Genomic DNA, 18,289 nt, shown 5'->3' on the forward strand with positions numbered 1-18,289 from the left:
AGAAAATACCAAATTATTTTATAAAATATTTGTACTATTTTATAAAATAAAATGTATGTACAGGAGCATATGAGAGTTGCAGTTACTCCAAATCTTTTTCAATTCTTTTTCTTTTTTCTGTTTTTTTTTTTTTTTTTTTTTTTGAGACAGAGTCTTGCTCTGTCGCCCAGGCTGGAGTGCAGTGGCGCCATCTTGGCTCACTGCAAGCTCCGCCTCCCGGGTTCACGCCATTCTCCTGCCTCAGGCTCCCGAGTAGCTGGGACTACAGGCGCCCGCCACCTCGCCCGGCTAGTTCTTTTGTATTTTCCGTAGAGACAGGGTTTCACTGTGTTAGCCAGGATGGTCTCGATCTCCTAACCTCGTGATCCGCCCTCCTTGGCCTCCCAAAGTGCTGGGATTACAGGCGTGAGCCACCGCACCTGGCCTTTTTCAACTCTTGATAAGGTCAGTCTTTTCCATCTTAGCCCTCCTAACAGAAGTGGTTTACTTTGTACCTACTTAATGACTAATGATGTTGGAAAAAAAGAGGCTCCTTCAACTCTTCTGCCCATTTCTAATTGCGTTTTTGTCTTCTTCCTGCTGAGTTTCAAGAGTTCTTTATATATATGTGATATATATTTTGCAAATATTTTCTCCTATTCTCTGGCTCCCTAGTTCATGACATGCAATTATTAGTATCTTTTGAAAAGAAAAAGGTTTTCATTTTCATAAAGTCAATGTATCCATTTTTTTCATTTATAGTTATACTTTTTGAGCCATATTCTTAAAATGTTTGCCTAGCCGAAAGTCACTAAGATATTCTACATTTTTTTCTAGAAGTTTAATTGCCTGAACTCTTACATTTAAGTTTATGACGTGCTTCAAGTTAATTCTTCCATGTGCTGTGAGGTAAGTGCTGAGGTTCTGTTTTGTTTTGTTTTCGTGCTTCTGGATATACAATTGTTCCAGCACCCCTTGTTGAAAGAATCCTCCTCACCCAATTGAATTAACTTGGTGTCTTTGTGGAAAATCACTGCTCTCCATTGCCCTGTATGTCTTCTACCTGTATAATATTACCACACTGTCCTGATTACCAGAGCTGTATAATAACATTTAACATCACATACTATAAGTGTTCTAACTTTGTTCTTCTTTTTCCAAAATTGTGTTTTTGAATCAACAAGTCAAATTATACAAAACAAAGAGCCTTCTAGAATTTCAGTTGAAATCATGTTAAATATATAGATCAATTTGGGGAGAACTGGTATCTTAACAATATTGAGTCTTCCAATCTATGAGCATTGTATATCTCACCATTTCGTTAGGCCTTATTTAGTTTTTCCAGCAACATTTTGTAGTTTTCAGTGTAGAAGTTTTACACATTTTTCCTCAAATTTATCCCCAGTGTTTCATAAGTTTTGATGCTGTCATAAATTGTATTGTTTTTCAATTTCAAGTTCTAATTGCTTATGGCCAGTACATAGAAATGCAAATGATTTTTTATATTGGTTTATATACTGCATTCTCACTAAACTCACTTATTAGTTCTAGTTGATTTTTTTTTTCAGATTCCATAGGATTATCCACATAGACAATCATGTGGTCTGTGAATGAAGACAGTTTATCCTTCTTTTCCAATCTGTGTGCTTTTTATTACTTTCTCTTGCCTTACTGCACTGATAACAACTTCCAGTACTATGTTAAATAGAAGTAATGAGGCAAACATCCTCACCCTGTTCCTCATCTCAGGGGAAAACTTTCTGTCTTTCACCATCAAGTAAGATGTTAGCTTTACATTTTTCATAGATGCCCTATATCAGGATGAAGAAGTTTCCATCTATTCCTAGTTTGCTCAGAGTTATTATCAAGAATTGACGTTGCACATAGTAAAATGCTTTTTCTGCACCAATTAAGATAAACATATGGTTTTTCCTTTTTAGTCTGCTGATATGGAAAACATTGATTAATTTTATTTTTTCATGTTAAGCCAACTCTGAATTCTTGGAAGAAACCCCACTTGGCCATATTATCTTTTTTACATATTGTTGAATTTTATTGGCTAAAAGTCTGTTAATAACTTTTACATATGTGTTCATGAAGAATATTGGTCTGTAATAATCTTCATTTATTTTGCTTTTCTGCCTTAAGTTCTGGGACACATGTGCACAACATGCAGGTTTGTTACATAGGTATACACGTGCCATGTTTGTTGGTTTGCTGCACCCATCAACTCGTTATTTACATTAGGTATTTATCCTAATGCTATCCCTCCTCCAGTCCCCCAACCCCCGACAGGCCCCAGTGTGTGATGTTCCCCTCCCTGTGTCCATGTGTTCTCATTGCTTAACTCCCACCTATAAGTGAGTACATGCAGTGTGTGGTTTTCTGTCCTTGTGATAGTTTGCTTACAATGATTGTTTCCAGCTTCATCCACATCCCTGCAAAGGACATGAACTCATCCTTTTTATGGCTGCATAGTATTCCGTGGTGTATATGGTGCCACATTTTCTTAATCCAGTCTATCATTGATGGACATTTGGGTTGGTTCCAAGTCTTTGCTATTGTGAATAGTGCTGCAATAAACATACGTGTGCATGTGTCTTTATAGTAGCATGATTTATAATCCTTTGGGTATATACCCAGTAATGGGATCACTGGGTCAAATGGTATTTCTAGTTCTAAATCCTGGAGGAATCGCCACACTCTTTTCCACAATGGTTGAACTAATTTACACTCCCACCAACATGTAAAAGCATTCCTGTTTCTCCACATCCTCTCCAGCATGCGTTGTTTCTTGACTTTTTAATGATCGCCATTCTAACTGGCGTGTGATGGTATCTCATTGTGGTTTTTATTTGCATTTCTCTGGTGACCAGTGATGATGAGCATTTTTTCATGTGTCTCTGTTGGCTGCATAAATGTCTCCTTTTGAGAAGTGTCTGTTCATATCCTTTGCCCACTTTTTGATGGGTTTGTTTGTGTTTTCTTGTAAATTTGTTTAAGTTCTTTGTAGATTCTGGGTATTACCCCTTTGTCAGATAGGCAGACTGCAAAGATTTTTCTCCCATTCTGTAGGTTGCCTGTTCCCTCTGGTGATAGTAGGTATTTTATTCTCTTTGTACCAGTTGTGAATGGGAGTTCACTCATGATTTGGCTCTCTGTTTGTCTGTTATTGCTGTATAGGAATGCTTGTGATTTTTGCACGTTGATTTTGTACAGACATTTTCAAAGTTGCCAGTATTACTTTAATTGGACTGCCTTCATAATTCATTGCCTCTGCTTCAACAATGTGCAATTCATCCTTTGCATGAGCCCCTAGCCGGACTGTTCTTAAAGATAATTGGTGATCTCAAAACGAGACATTTATGCAGCCAACAGAGACACATGAAAAAATGCTCATCATCACTGGTCACCGGAGAAATGCAAATAAAAACCACAATGAAATACCATCACACGCCAGTTAGAATGGCGATCATTAAAAAGTCAGGAAACCACGCATGCTGGAGAGGATGTGGAGAAACAAGAATGCTTTTACATTCTTGGTGGGAGTGTAAATTAGTTCAACCATCGTAGAAAACAGTGTGGCGATTCCTCCAGGATTTAGAATTAGAAATACCATTTGACCCAGTGATCCCATTACTGGGTATATACCCAAAGGATTATAAATCATGCTACTATAAAGACATATGCACACGTATGTTTATTGCAGCACTATTCACAATAGCAAAGACTTGGAACCAACCCAAATGTCCATCAATGATAGACTGGATTAAGAAAATGTGGCACATATACACCATGGAATAGTATACAGCCATAAAAAACGTTGAGTTCGTGTCCTTTGTGGGGACATGGATGAAGCTGGAAACAATCATTGTAAGCAAACTATCACAAGGACAGAAAACCAAACACCGTATGTTCTCACTTATAGGTGGGAGTTAAGCAATGAGAACACATGGACACAGGGAGGGGAACATCACACACTGGGGCCTGTTGGGGGTTGGGGGACTGGAGGAGGGATAGCATTAGGATAAATACCTAATGTTCTCATTCATAGGTGGGAATTGAACAATGGGAACATTTGGACACAGGGCGGGGAACATCACACACCGGGGCCTGTCGGGGAGTGGGGAACTGGGGGAGGGATAGCATTAGGATAAATACCTAATATAAATGATAAGTTGATGGGTGTAGCAAACCAACAAACATGGCACATGTATACCTATGTAACAAATCTGCACATTGTGCACATGTACCCTAGAACTTAAAGTATAATAAAAAAAGAAAAAAAAAAAGGAAAATGTCTGTACAGTCAATGGTTTCCCTTAGGGGCTTTGAAATTACACCACCCGGTCTTAGAGTTGAAGTGTGGTTCAGGGCCTGTACATATTCGTGGACAGCACTCTGTATCTGCGGAGGAAGATGCGGAGTCGGAAAATGAAGAGGAGGAGGATGTGAAACTCTTAAGTGTATCTGGAAAGTGATCTGCCCCTGGAGGTGGTAACAAGTTTCCACAGAAAAAAGTAAAACTTGCTGCCACTGCTGAAGAAGGAGGAGGAGGAGGAGCAGGAAGAGAAGGAAGAAGAAAGAGAAGGAGAATAAAAAGAAGGAAGAGGTGGAGGAAGAGGAGGAGGAGGAGGGAAGAGGAGGAGGAGGGAGGAGGAGGAGAATTTGATAATGAGGAAACTGAAGAAACAGTGCCAGTGAAGAAATCTATATGAGATGCTCCAGCCAAAAATGCACAAAAATCATTTCCACCATGGAAAAGACTCAAAACCATCAACACTGAGATCAAAAGGACAAGAATTCTAAAAAAAAAAAAAAAAAAAAAACAAAGAAAAAAAATTCAGGAAAAAACTCCTAAAACAACAAAAGGACATTAAAGCAAAATTGCAAGCAAATATAGGTGGTTCTCTTCCCAAAGTGGAAGCCAAGTTCATCAATTATGTGAAGAGTTGCTTCTGGATGACTGACCAGGAGGCTATTCAGATCTCTGGCAGTGGATTAAGTCTCTTTAAGAAAACAGTGTTAACAGTTTGTTAAAAATTTTCCATCTTATTTCGTCTCTGTAACAGATGATATCTGGCTGTCCTTTTTATAATGCAGAGTGAGAACTTTCCCTACCATGTTTGATAAATGTTGTCCAGGTCCCATTGCCAAGAATGTGTTGTCCAAAATGTCATTTAGCTTGTAAAAATGGAACTCCACCCTTTGCTTGGTTTTAAGTTTGTACGGAATGTTAACATTCCATACATACTTAAAGTATGTATGTACTACATACATAGTAGCACCAATGGTCAGACATGGAAATGGTGGGAAGACAAAAATATACATTTAAAATAAGCTCAGTATTTTAATAAAGTAAAAAAAAAAAAACTAGCCTTTGCTTTCACTGATTTTCTCTATTATTTTTCTGTTTTTTATGCCATTGATTCGCTCCTATAGTTTATTATTTCCTTTCTTCTGCTTACTTTGGCTTTAATTTGCTCTTCTTTTTCTGGTTTCTTATGGTTGAAACTTAAGTCATTGGTTTTAGAAACTTCTAGTTTTCTAATGTAATACACTTTTAATGCTATTAATTTCCCTTTAAGCATTGTTTATTTGTAACTCACAAATTGTGGTTGTGGGTTTTAATACGTTGTTTTAATTTTCATGTACTTCAAAATATTTTCTAATTTCACTTGTGATTTCTTCTTGTATTGATGGTTATTCAAGTGTGTTGTGTGGTTTCTAAATATTTGGGGATTTTCCAGATATCTTTCTGTGATTAATTTCTACTTTAATCTCACTGTGGTCAGAAAACATACCCTGAATGACTTAAATCTTTTTAAATTGATTAAGATTTGTTTTATAGCCCAAAATATGGTCTATCTTGGTAAATGTTCTGTGTGCACTTGAAAAGAACTTGTATTCTGCTGTTGTGAGATAGGATGTTCTATAAATGTCAATTTGATCATGTTGATTATAGTGTTGTTCAATTACTCTATATTCTTACTTATTTTGTCTGTTTTTTCTACCAATTATCAAGAGTAAGGTGTTGAAATCTCCACCTAAATGGTGGTCTGGCTATTTCTTCTTTCAGTTTAGGATTAGAAACTTCAACCACATTTAGGATTGCTATGTTCTCTTGAGAAAATGATCCCTTTATCATTTTGAAATTACCCTCTTTATTCCTAGTAATAATTCTTGCTCAGAAATATACATTGTCCCATATGCATACAGCTACTCCAGCTTTCTTTGATTAATGCTGGCATGCTATATCTTTTCCCATCCTTTTGCTTTTACCCTATCTGTGTCTTTATATTTAATTAGGTTTCTTTTAGCCAGTGGAAAGTTGGGTCCTGCTTTTTTTTTTTTTTTTTTTTGAGACGGAGTCTCGCTGTGTCTCCCAGGCTGGAGTGCAGTGGCGTGATCTCGGCTCACTGCAAGCTCCGCCTCCCGGGTTCACGCCATTCTCCCGCCTCAGCCTCCCAAGTAGCTGAGACTTTTTACAGGCGCCCGCCACCACGCCCAGCTAGTTTTTTGTATTTTTAGTAGAGACGGGGTTTCACCATGTTAGCCAGGATAGTCTTGATCTCCTGACCTCGTGATCCACCCGCCTCGGCCTCCCAAAGTGCTGGGATTACAAGCTTGAGCCACCGCGCCCGGCCGCCCTGCTTTTTTTTTAATCCAATCTGACAGAGCCTGTCTTTTAATTGACAGAATTTAGGCCATTTACATTTAATGTGACTATTAACATGATTGAGTTTAAATATATCATCATGCTATTTGTTTTCTATTTTTCCAATCTGTTCTTTGTTCCTTTTTGCTCATTTTTATCTTCTTTTGAATTAAGTGTTTTTTATGATTCCTTTTTACCTTCTTTATTGGCTTACTAGCTATATCTCTTTGTGTTGTTTCTTTAGTCATTTCATTAGGGTTTGTAATAAACATCGTTACATTGATACAGTCTACCTTCAAGTTCTGTTATAACACTTTACATATAGTGTAATAACCTCATGACACTTTTTCCCTTTTGCCCCTTCCTGGTCTTTGTGCTACTACTGTCACAGATTTTACTACCATAATACCTTGTTAAAATATTCACTTTAAACAGTTAATTGTTTTTTAAAGATATTTTTATAAACAAAAAGTATTTTGTATTTACATTCATATTTACCTTTTCTAGTGCTTTTTATTTCTTTGTGCAGATTCAGTTTCCATCTGGTATCATTTTCTTCCTGTCTAAAGGCCTTCTGTTAACATTTCCTGTACTGATGGTCAGCTAATGATAAATTCTTTCAGCTTTTGTATGTCTGGGAAGGTCTTTATTTCATCTATTTTAAAATTTTTTTTCACTTGGTATGGAAGTCTAGTTTGAGAGGTTTTTCTTCTTTCAGTGCCTTAAAGGTGCTGCTCCATTGTCTTCTGACTTGCATTGTTTCCAACAAGGAGTTAGCTCAATATCACCTTTGTTCTTCTGTGCATAATGTCCTTTGTCTCTGACTGCTTTTGATTATGATGTGCCTTGGTGTGGTTTTTTTTTTCACTTTCTTCTAATTGGAGCTTATTGAAATTTTGGTTCTGTGGGATGATGATTTTCAGCAAATTTGGATATTTTTCAGCCACTATTTCTTTAGATTTTTTTTCTGTTCCTTCCCCCTCCACTCTTAATTTTTTAGCCATTATTTTTTAAGATATGTTTCTTTTCTTCCACTCCTTTTGTCACTATAATTATAAATATGATGGGCTATTTTCTATGGTCCCACTCCTCACTGATGCTCCGTTAATTCTTTTTAGTCCTTTTTTTTCTTGTTTCATTTTAGATCATTGCTATGTCTTCAAGTTTACTAATTGTTGCTGTTTATCCCTCTCTTGTATCTTCTGTCTTGTATTTTTTTAACTCTAGAAATTTAATGCATGTCTATTTTATATCTTCAATGACTCTCTTTATCATACCCATGTTTTCCTCTACATACTTGAACATATGCAGTATATTTACAATAGTTGTTTTAATGGCCTTGTATTAGCTCAGGCTGCTATAACAAAATACCATAGACTGGGTGGCTTAAACAACAGATATTTATTTCTTACCATTCTGTAGGTTGGAAGTCCAAACTCAAGCTGCCAACCAATTCAGTTCCTGGTGAGAGCCCTCTTTTTGATTTGCACATCGCTTCCTTCTCACTGTGTTCTCACATGGCACATGCAAAAAGTTAATCTGTATCTCTCTCTTCCTCTTCTTATAAAGTTATTAATCTTATCATAAAGGCCCTACTCTCACGACATCACCTAACACTAATTACCAAATTACCAAAGTCTCCGTCTCCAAGTATCATCACATTAGGGGTTAGGACTTCAATATACGGATTTGGTAAAGATGAGGAGGGTCACAATTCAGTCCATAGCAGTCCTTGTCTAGTAATTCTATCATCTGTGTCATTTCTAGGCCTTTTTCTATATACTGTTTTTCTCCTCATTACAGGTCACATTTTCCTGCTTCTTTGAATGCCTGGTAATTTCTTTTTATTTTTACTTTTTTAGAGACAAAGTCTTGCTGTCACTCAGGCTGGAGTGCAGTGGCACAATCATAGCTCACTGCAACCTCAAACTCCTGGATTTAAGCAATCCTCCCACCTTAACCTCTTGAGTGGCTGGGACTACAGGTGTGCCGCACCAATCCCAGCTACTTTTTAGATTGTTTTCCAGAGATGGGGGTCTCACTATGTTGCCCAGACTGGTCATGAATTGCTAGGCTCAAGCAATCTTCCTGCCTCAGCCTCCCAAAATGCTAGGATTACAAGTGTGAGCCACAGCACCCAACCTGAATGACTGGTACTTTTTATTGGATTTCAGAAATATACATGTTACTTTGTTGGTACTGGAGCTTTTTATTCTTTTAAATATTTCTGAGCTTGAGTTGGGTGCAATAAAGTTACTTGGACACAACCTGTTCCTTCCATGGCTTGCTCTTAAGCTCTGCCAAGTAAGACCAGAAGAACTTTTGTCAAGGGCAAATTTGGCCCCACCATGAGACCCACCAGGAGACAATGGTTCCCTGAGAACCAGGGTCTTTCCACTCTGGGTGATAAGGGAAAAAAAAAAAAAAAAAACTACTATTGAGCTCCTGGATGACTCCACCCAATTCTTGATTCTCTCCTGTGTCTTTCTCTGGCCTTGGGGAGTTTCCTCACTGAAAACTCAACAGATCTCTAGAGTTGCCTCTCTGTCTCTCCTAACCTTGGTTAGGTCTCTTCTAACCAAGATCTGGCCTTGTGAATTCTAGCAGCCTTAGCCTCTCCAACCTCTGAACTGTGTTCCTCAACTTAGGGTAATTCCTGGGCTCTGCTACATGTCTAGAAATATAATATGTATTCCTGTGCCTCAGCCTAGAACTCTCTCCAGGCAGCAAGCTGCAACAATCTCGTTTGTTTGCCTTCTCCGAAAGGTCACTGTCTGTGCTGCTTGTCTAATGTCTGACAACTGTTGGGTCCTATATATTGCTTAGTTATTCTTAGTATGTTATGTTGAGAGAGTAATTCCAATCCCTTTTCCTCAATCATTGCAGAACGCATCTCTCTATAGCTAAAAAGCCTTCACATCTTTTTCATCTTTCTCTCAAATACCAACTTTAGAGAATCAGTTGAGTATAGCGTGGTGGTTATAAAACAGGTTCTAGAGTCACACAACCTGGGTTCAAGTAGCAACTTGGCCACTATTATCTGTATGACCTTACATAAGTTATCTAACCTGAGTCCACCTAATCTATAAAAATAAAAGAATATTAGAAATATTTCTTACCAACCTCGGGGATATTGTGAGGTTTAACAGAAAATACACAGAAAGCATTGAACATCACTCCTAGTGCAGAATAATTACTTAATGGTCGCTAATATAGCCATCATCATGATTTCCTCATGTGCCCACTGAGAAAGATGGCAACCTAGTGTCAGTCTGGCTGATGTAGCACCCCACAGCCACCACCAATGAAAACTACAGCCTACACCTGAACTGTCTATACTAGCTGAAGAAATTCGTCAAGTTCATTGCCTGACAGGAACGTCTCTTCCAGCTGACAAGTTATGTTTGTTGTTCCATAATCCCTTCCTTATCATTCTTTCAACATGGTTGTCTTCCAGTCAGGATCAAAATGTCACCATTTTACAGATATTTTGGCCTGCTTCCCTGAGAAGGGGCAAAATGTTCACTCTCCAGGTTCATGTCAGTACTCCACAGACATAGACTCCATTTTACATTTAGTCTAACAGTAAAATCCTGAACGCATACTTAAAAAGAAACCTAAATTGAAATTATCACAAGATAATAGCACAGCATGCAACTCTGAGCTTTTCTCTACTTAATGTTCTATTGACTTATATTAAAGCTGTTGTTTGCTCATTTTCCAACCTCTGGGGAAAGATTTTCCATAAATGCAACTGGCTAAATGAGCATTAAAAGTAAGTGAAATTTTGTTTCTTTACTGAAAAAAACAACCTATTATTTGTTAGATGTATTTAGACACTGTTCTAGATATGCCATGGGCAGAACTATATTAATCTCAGTGAAACAGAGTCAGTTTTCTTTTTCTAAATTACATATGTGTGAAATGAGTCTTAATAAAGCCACTGATTAAATTTCTCTTTCCCTATGAATCCATAGTCATTCATAGAAAATACAAACACTGGATGTTGTACTTCAGCACAAGTTACAACCCAAAATACAACATTGGGTGTTATAGTTCAGCACAAGTTACATCCTAAACACAAAGAGGCTTAGAGACATTACTTTCACAGCTTACAAAGCACTTTCATACACATCATCTCAATCATTCTTACAACAATCTTTTAAGATTGTTGTATCTACCTCATCTCTAACACAAAGTTCTTTTTTCCTAACTTTTTATTTTGAAAAATTTCAAACCAGCAGAACAGCTTCAAAACTAGTGTGATGAAGATACCCTTCATCTAGATTCACCAATCACCAACATTTTGGCATATTTGCTTTATGTGCATACACGAACGTGTATATGTGCAGGTACAAAGCAAATATTTGTAATATACTTAATATAACATATATCGTTATATTGAGTAATATACTGAATATAACATATGTAACATTTATTTTTATTTTAAATAAATATTACCATACATGTTTTAGATAATTTATATGTATAAATGAGAACCATTTGAAAGTTAGTAGCAAGCATCATGACAATTAAGTCATAAATGCTTCAACATGAATCTCCCAAAAACAAAAACATTCTCTTACATATGCATGATTATCACACTCAGGAAATTGACCATTGATACAATATCATTATCTTATATAGTCCATTTTCAAATTTCCCCAAATGGCCCAAGAAATGTCCCTGATAGCTATTTCCCTGATCCAGGATGATATCCAGGATCACATCCTACATTTAGATGTCATATCTCTTCAAACTCCTTTAAACAGCTCCCCAGCCTTTCTGGTCTATAATGACTGGTATTTCTTAAGAGGATAACACCTCATTTGGGGATTTATCTAATTGTTTTCTCATGATTCGATTCAGGTGGAACATAGTGGGGAGGAATGCTAAGTGACAGGCAGAGAATAAGTCAACGGGTAAATTATGTCAATTTGTTACTCTACTAATGATGTTAAATTGTTTAAATTTAGCCAGGCACAGGGGCCTGTAATCCTAGCACTTTGGGAGGCTGAGGCAGGAGGATCCCTTGAGACCAGGAATTCGAAACCAGCCTGGGCAATATAGGGAGACCCTGTCTCTACCAAAAATTTAAAAATTAGCCCTGCATGATGGCATGTGCCTGTATCCCCAGCTACTCAGGAGGCTGAGATAGGAGGATCACCTAAGCCTAGGAGGTCAAGGCTACAGTGAGCTGTGATAGCACAACTGTACTCCAGCCTGGGCAACAGAGTGAGACTCTGTCTTAAAAAAAAAAAATGTTTAAATTTGATCACTGGTTTAAAGTATTCTCCATCATAAAGGTGTATTTCATCTTTGTAACTAAGTAGTCCAAGAGTTGACACTTGGAGAATATTCTATTCCTCAACAATCTTTCACTCACTGATTTTAGCACCTGCTGGCCATTCTTACCTAGGTCACTTATTAATTACTAGGGCAGTCATAAAATAGTGGTTCTCTCTCCCATCATCCTTTTATATTTATTGAGGATTGGCACTCTTCAAAAGTATTTCATGACAACACCAACAACAACAAAAAGAACAAGACCACCTATACAAGAAGGTTAGAGTGAAGAAGTTCCCTGTGGAGAACTAAGCCCTGCAGAGGAAGAACACACACCCAAGTGAGGTCTGAAGTCAGTGCTAAATACACACAGCTCTGTGTTGGCTGCTATGAAGATATGCAGATATTTTCCCTATGGTTAATCTGGTTCAAAGGAATTCTTCCATTCTATTGTGTAAGTTGTGGATGTTTACCATATTCTTTGTCCCAAGATGATGATGAGATACTGGCACAGGATCTAAAGGAACTGCATTTTCAGGCTTCATACAATAACTTCTGACTTCCTCCCTGGAGTAGAGGAGGCATCTGAAAACATCACACTGAGAACATTGGACCTGACTGAAAACCCCAGGAGTTCAATTCTAAAGTATGTTTGGCCATGAAACTTTTTTTTAACAGTATCTACCAAATGCCTTAAAATTATACTCTTTCATTCCTTATCTCACATGGCTTCAGTTCAAAGAAGGAAATGGTATTTATTTCCATCCCTTTCTATCTTGCTTATGGAGAGATACCCTGAGCCCTTAACACTGTATAACTTTATAAACTTAGGCTAATTGTCAGGGAATTAATCACTTTAATGCCATGGTCATGCCAATCCCAGTGCTTCAAAGGTGCAGCCCCTACCTCTTGAGTTCCATCCTACCAAAAATGTTGACAAATAAACTCAAGGTAATATTTATTTTAGTTTAATTCAACAATCATAGTATAATCCATAAATACTCTGCCACCCTTGGACGTCATTTTTAAGTGCTTAACTTTCTGCCTTCCAAGTTGTCATAGAAAAAGTCCAAATCAATGTATGCTTATCACGTGCACACTATATAATAGTAGAAATCCATTATGAAATAATTGTCTTATGAATCACTATAAAGTTAGAAAATCCTAATCTTAGAATGAGTTATAGAAAGCTAGTCCAATCTCCTACCCAACGCTAGGCTCACATCTTCAGTATTTGAAACAGCGATGCCATCTCTATTTAAATGCCACCGGGGAAAGATAGCCCACAACACATAACAGTTCATTCCACTAATTGACAATAGCACATTAGACAGTCTGGAGATAGATGTGTTTTGCATGTAAACCCACCAGGATACCAAAACACAGTGATAGAAAATGCAAATTTAAAGATGCAAATTCCTTTCAATGCTAAGCTTTTCTAAAACTTTGAAAGCAAAACTCTATCAAAATTTGATATACCAATATTAAGGAAGTTAACAGGTAATGTATATACAAATACATTTTCAGGCCAAGGAATGTGGGGATTTCTCCTGTTGTTGTTGTTTTTGAGACAGAGTCTCTCTCTATCACCCAGGCTGGAGTGCAGTGGTGTGACCTCAGCTCACTCTAACCTCCACCTTCCGAGTTCAAGCAATTCTCCTGCCTCAGCCTGCCAAGCAGCTGGGATTACAGGCGCCCGCTGCCATGCCTGGCTAATTTTTGTATTTTTAATAGAGACAGGGTTTCACCATGTTGGCTGGGCTGGTCTCAAACCCCTGACCTCAGGTGATACGCCCACCTCAGCCTCCCAAAGTGCTGGAATTACAGGCCTAAGTCACCACACCCAGCCGGGATCTCTCCCATTGTTCTATCTTGCCCTGAAACAGATCTATCTCAGTGCCACTAAGTCAAAACTCTACCATCTGTATCTTCCATGGAAGAGACCTGAGAATGTCACTTCATTTCCTTCTCTCGTCCACACTTGCTTTGCATATTTGGGCTCATTTGATTAAAAATATCTCTATTCTCTTGATCTACTAACAATCCAGAATAAGTGGCCATGGTGAGTGATAAATATAAAGACATACAGATATGCAGAAATAGTCAATGATTTTGAGCCTGGGTGATTAAAAGGGTACTATAAAAGGCAGAAAGGAAATGAGACTTAATCTGGTTGGGAGAGACAGTTTGGGTTTGGAGATCTGAAGTTTAGGATGATGCAAAAATGCTCAGTGTATGGGTAGGAAATCCAGAAGAGATATCTATTTGAGTCACCAGTAGAGATAGCAGTTGAAAATATGACAGATCAATTTCCTAAGGAAAAGGGAAATGAGAGAAAGAACATCAGCAAAGACATCCACTTATACCCCCTTCAAGTATTCCCTCCTTGTATATGTCTTTATTTCCTAATTTTCTTCCAGTGAATACTCTCATCTTCCTAATAAGTTCTGTAAGATCAAGAATCAGAGGTCTCACATATTTTATCATAGGCTGCTGGGGTCATAGAAGATACTCAATAAAATCATTTTGGCTGGTTCTAATAACAAGCCAGAAATTGTTTTGAAATATCTCATATCAGTGGGATTTTATCAATGCTTATCACTTTCCCTGAACAATGAAGACTGCCTTCTACAGGTGGCCTGGAGAGTCACATATACTATCCCTTTGAGGTCGACACCAAAGGATGTCTTTATATTAAATCCATGCAACTCTTAAAAATCCAGCAAGTGCCAAGATTCTCACTGTTCTCTCTGTACAAGGTCAAAGGTAAATCTGTGCTTTTTGTCATTTTCAGACACTCCAGTGTATTTGCAAATATAAGTAGTTGTGATTTCATAATTTTCTTTCAATTTTGGCAAACAGACTAAAATACTTAAACTAGCAACAATATAATTTGAAGATAATTGCTACTTCATATCTGTACAGAGAACTGCATATTCTTAAAGTTCTTTATCATCAACTTTATTCATACACTGAAGATATTAGTAAAAAGCTCACTAAGTCTTTTATGTCACAAGAGCCCTGAGCTCAAGTCATCCTGGCCTTCCATAAATTTCCACCACTTAGTCCTTATTTTTTAATTTACTGATGTTATTTCCCATGCCTGGAACTCTTCTTCTCCCCACCCTGCTCCCCTCTATCTAAATTATCCAAATTCTTCCTTCTCCTTCATATTGGTATCTTTGACTTCATTCAATCTATAGTTCTCCTTCTCTGAATTCTGATGATCATATATATCATCAGAATACATGTATATATATAATCTCCAACCAATATATTCATAAAATCTTCAACATATATAATTATATATAATATAAATATACATAATCTCCAATTGGTTGTATATGTATATGTATATCTCCAACCAATCTAACATTTAGGTTTAAGTTTTCTTGTGTTATTTAGGAAATATTTCATGTAAGTTCTTTTTTAATTTTTCTCTCCTAGAATGTACCAGTAAGTTATTTGAAGCCAATCCTCACCTGAGATATATGTGTGTGTTCACTGGCACCAATCTATGACATTTTATGCATACAGAAGGCAGACAATATTTGTAAATCACTGAAATACTTCTTGGCATTTGTAGAATTTCATATAATTCCTTATCTACTTGGCCATTGAGAAATGCTTTTAAATCATAATATTGCATACTAGACCAACATAAATTCATTGTACTCATAACCCAATCCTTCAGGGAAGGTCCTATTTTGATTAAAAATGAAGGAGTAGGAGGAGGTAAAGCTTTTAGTATATTGATAGAACTGTTACTAATATTGCATTACTATCCTTTATAATTTAAGGCAACATCACTGACAAAGATTAGGGAAAAAATCAATAAGTTATGAGTTATTAATGCAGGAATGAAAAGAAGTCCAATACCAAAGACACTGAAGCTAATAATATCTTCTCCTCCACTTGCTGACCCATTATAATCAGGCCTGGGCCTTTTTTCCCTAGTAGAGGTGATAAATGTTTACAGAGTGGCAGTTTCTCCCTGAGCTGTCAAAAGACCCTAATGTAATGAAACCAACCACTTCAGGCGCATTAGGGTCACTCTTTAACAAGCTAGGCAGAACCCACCACCCAACCACATTAGGATTCAAAGTTTCAAAGAGGATGGGGAATGTAGAGTTTGGAAAAGAGCAGTAAAAATGATCAGAAATAAATAGTCCAAAAGAAATAAAAACAAGGCCGAGTAGAGTGGCTCATATCTGGAATCTCAGCACTTTGGGAGGCTGAGGTGGGAGGAATGCTTGAAGGCTAGCAGTTTGAGACCAATCTGGACAACATAACAAGACCCTATTGCTACCAAAAATATACGTTTTAAAAATTGGCCAGGCATGGTGCCATGCACCTGTAGTCCCGGCTACTCAGCAGACTGAGGCAGGAGGATGTTTGAGCCCAGGAGTTTGAGGCTGCAGTGAGCTATGATCACAGGACTGTACTCCAGCCTGTGAAGCAGAGCAAGGCAACATCTCTAAAAAAGAAAAAGAAATAGAAACAGCACCGTCTGCATCAGTCTCCACTGAAGTGCAGTGTTGAGGGGTGGTGGGGCAAGGCAGCACAAAGACAGATCATGAAGGAAACATCTCAAAAGCCGTAAGGAACAGTCCTGTGGTGGCAAAGAAGAGACAGAATTGCTGAAAGCAATGCTGACATCTCTAATTCTTATGATGAATGGAATTCCAGAATCTCTAGAGGCTCACAGGCACACACATACACACACATGTACCATGCATACACACACACCATGCATACACACACACACACACACACAGCCACTGTGCACATGCATTAGGTTGAAGCTATATTTGCTCATCACCAAGGGTTCCCACCACATTGAAATGAAACCAGCAGCTCCTTTTCACATCATAAGACTCCTATGAGAGGGATGGTTCATTTTAAAAGTCTTACAAACAACTGTTTTAAATTGGGGGTTGGGGAGAAGAAATGGTAAGTTGCAGAGGGGACTGCTTAATGAACTGGGCTATTTAAGGCTTCCCTTGAAATCTAGCATCATTCTTGCCTTTTTCCTGCTAAATAAAGCCTCAAAGTAAGAGGAATGCAAAGATTGAAGAAGTAGAAACCATCACTGTAGAAAAACAAAGGTGGATCTGGCAAATGCAATGAATTTAGAGGGAATGTAAGTTTTGTTTCCCAGCCATCAAAAATAGTTTGATGGATTTGTGCCAAAATGAGAAATAAAAGCACACTCCTTCCTCCCTGCACCCTACAGAGCTGCCTTTGATGTCACATGTGCTCCACAGGGCACGGATGGAAACAGAACTCAGGCTCATTTAAAATTTTATTGTATATGGTTTGGTATAAGACAGTGTCCTTTAGACATTTACAAAAAAGTCATTTTCAGCACCTTCTTAGATACATTGAACTTTTCTTTTATGCCCTGGAATTTAAATCCATGCTTCCCTTTGGTTATACCTTCTGGTCCCAGAGACAGCCTTGGGGACTTGGCCCAGTTGCCTGGATCTGGTTCAGGAGCTGCCTGGATGGACGGCTTGTAGAGACTGAAGCTGACTCTCCGCAGCCACCTGGCAAGCGTTGGCCAGCTTTGCAGCCTTCTGGTCTCCCCAGCCAGCTCCCTGGGAGGCCTCAGGCCCTTCTCGGCTCTCCGTTCTGCCTTACCAGGCCTATGGGATGAAGTACAGCTGTCCATTCTTTATGCCTGGTACCCGCCATAGAAGGGAAAAAAAATACCACATTTGGAATAATAACAACTACATTGCTGGTTATGTTTCAAAATCAATCCATCTTCAAAATCAGGGACTTCTTTTGTAAGCCTCATTACAGCCTTAAGTATAGAAATGTTTATATTGTTTGCTTTGTTTGGTTTTTTACCTAGATATTGAGCTTAGAGTGTGGACTCCTGTCAAGCCAGTGTCACATAACTAGGAGCTAAAAGATCAGAAAGAGAGAGAAACAAAAGCATTCTATATTTTCAAATGCATTAATTCACCCAGTGTGTGGACTCTAAAGAGGGAAAAAATAAAAATAGATTTTCAGCATAAGAAATTTAGTCATGGAATATTAGCATATACCATCTTTTTTCCGGAAGGGAAGCTACAACTAAAAGAAATCATGAAGACCAACTAACCCAATTGTTTAAAGAGGAGGAAACTGCTGCCCAGAAGTTAATGGCTCAGATTAAGAGTGTCAAAGAGACACACAAGTCAAATAGAAGAAGTCTCCACTGGCCAAAGATGGGGCAATATGAATATCAAAAGGAATTACTGCAACTGATTCAAATATACTCAAACGCATCCACGGGTTTATAATGAGTTGATAAGATGTTCCTCCCACTCCTTTCCCTCTTCCCCAAAAGGTAAAGAACAACTCCCTGGTTCCCAC

The 18,289-nt window shown here is 37.9% G+C and overlaps 2 protein-coding genes and 1 pseudogene across 6 annotated transcripts in view; 1 reads left to right on the forward strand and 2 right to left on the reverse strand.

Moving 5' to 3' along the window:
• LOC126962727 (60S ribosomal protein L12-like) overlaps window positions 1-18,289 on the forward strand; it is a 990,727-nt gene that overhangs the window by 933,565 nt on the left and 38,873 nt on the right. The window lies entirely within an intron of this gene.
• The window catches only part of NEBL (nebulette), a 378,265-nt gene that overhangs the window by 311,413 nt on the left and 48,563 nt on the right, over window positions 1-18,289 (reverse strand). The gene's annotated exons all lie outside the window — the stretch shown is intronic.
• Window positions 7,553-18,289, reverse strand: part of LOC126962731 (uncharacterized) — a 45,459-nt pseudogene continuing 34,722 nt past the window's right edge. The window contains exon 2 of the transcript XR_007728791.1: window positions 7,553-17,571. The product of XR_007728791.1 is annotated as an uncharacterized LOC126962731 (transcript). The remainder of the gene's footprint in view (window positions 17,572-18,289) is intronic.

This window comes from Macaca thibetana, chromosome 9, assembly GCF_024542745.1.
Source record: "Macaca thibetana thibetana isolate TM-01 chromosome 9, ASM2454274v1, whole genome shotgun sequence".
NCBI classification, from domain to species: domain Eukaryota; kingdom Metazoa; phylum Chordata; class Mammalia; order Primates; family Cercopithecidae; genus Macaca; species Macaca thibetana.